Here is a 2,008-nt window from a genome sequence, read left to right on the forward strand (position 1 = left end):
GGGGGCTGAAGAGCTTCTTCAGGATGATTTTAACAGCAAATAATGGCAATTTTCCCCATTTTTAGTGATTCTTTTTGGTTTTGTTTTTGGCCACCGCTTGCATTGGGGTGCAAGGTTGCATTGCACGCGGCGAGGGTTGCAAAGGGGCTGAAGTCGCTGCAATATTTCTTTGCCCTCTGTTTGCACCAGTTTGTTTGTTTATTTTTTTTTTTAATGTATTCAGTGTGTTTTAGCAAGATGCCGGGTTGCGAAGAGCAGGTTTTGCCCCAAAATACCAGCAAAAAAGAAACAAACAAACAAAAAAAGGTGAAGAAATGTGTTTGCGGGGTGGAAACCCCAGCATTTTACGGGGTGTTTGCAAAACAGGGAGAGAAATTAAGAATATTGGGGAGGGTGATCTCAAATCCGTTGGTGTCACCACCTGATGCTGATTTTTGGGTCACTTTTCAGCCAAAATAAGCACCGGCGAGAGGAAAAATCACTTGCAAAGGGTGGGAGAGGTTTAAATTTGAAGCTTTGCAATAAAACAACCCCCCAAATTGTTGGGAATTTTGAGCTGGAAACACTAATAGGGAAAAAAAAAACCATTTTCCTGCTTTTTTCTTGTCATTTCTGATTGAAATTCTTCTCCCTATCCTTTCTGGGATAGTTTCGCAGCGGGTGAACTTTGCAATTACTTTGCAAAGCATCAAAAGGTGGAGATTGGGATAAGCATCGAACTGGGGAGGTTTTGGGCAATAAATGAGGCATTTTCGTTGCTTTTTTGGGTCTGTTTGCAAGAAATCTTTGCAAAAGAGGCTCTATTTTTTTAATTTAAGTGCTATAATTCTGATTTTTTTACTCATTCCACCCCCCCCCTCCCTTTTTTCCCTGCATTTGTGCTTCGCACGGCGCGAGCTGGACGAGGGATGGATTTTTTTCCGGTTCGTCGGCGATGTTGAAAAGGAAAATAGAAAGGAAAACGGCGGCAGTTTTCCAGGCCTTTGGGTTTTTACTGGAATATTTGCGGGATATTTGCCCAGAGGAGCCGTTTCGAGGTGAAAGAGGGAAACACTGTGTCCAGGAAGAGCTTTTCCCAGAAGCTGATGCCTCTTGAGAAGAGTTTATATAAAAAATAATCACAAAAGCTCCTTGAATCTTGAATTTTCATGGATTTTTTTTTTTTCCTGTGAAAACCCATTTTTTTGGATTTTTTTTTTTTGGGGGGGGAAAAAAAAATCCATATTTTGGCTTTTTTTAGGGGGAAACCCCCAACTTTTTGCTATCGTTTCATTCCCACCGCTCGCCGAGCCACCCCTTATTGCCACCTCCGCCAACCGCAGCCGCATCAAAACACCCAATTTGGGGGGAATTTTGAAGATGCAGGATAATTTTGCCTCACCGGAGCCCTCATTCCCACATCAACGCCTTCAAATCTCCGCAACTGATTCCTTGGAAAAACTGGGAAATAAACCACTCGGCCCTTAAAACACCGGTAACGCGCCGCACCGACCCAATTAGGGCTGGGGGAAAAAAACCTTCCCTTGCAGCAAATATTTGCTGGGGTTTTTTTTAATTATTATTTTAAAGGACTGGGATCTGGGGGAGAAAACACCCCTGCTTTGCTCTGGGGACCGCGCCGCTCTCCCCGGCATCCCGCGCGCTGGAAAGAATCTGAATTAATTCTATTTTTTGGCCAAGGTGATGGTGGAAAATCACCCAGGTGGTGAAATCAGCCTCGAAACCGCAGTTGGGATGTGGGACCGTCGGCTGGAGGAATTAAGGAGGAGTCGGAGGAAACTCTCGGGAGACAAAAGCTGATTCTTATTTCTATCCCCCCCCCCCATCCCTTATAAATAGCTCCGGGGTTATTAATAAGGAGGGATTAACGTGGTGGGGATGCGGAGAGGAGCAGGAGGGATTCCCAGGGTAAATCCTGGCTGCATCCCTGCTGTGATATTATGGATTGATTGATTTATTTATTTTTTAAATTTATTTTGCAAACCCCTATATTTTGGGGAAAAAAAGG

Source organism: Aptenodytes forsteri, unplaced genomic scaffold, assembly GCF_000699145.1.
Source record: "Aptenodytes forsteri isolate BGI_AS27 unplaced genomic scaffold, ASM69914v1 Scaffold61, whole genome shotgun sequence".
Lineage (NCBI taxonomy): Eukaryota > Metazoa > Chordata > Aves > Sphenisciformes > Spheniscidae > Aptenodytes > Aptenodytes forsteri.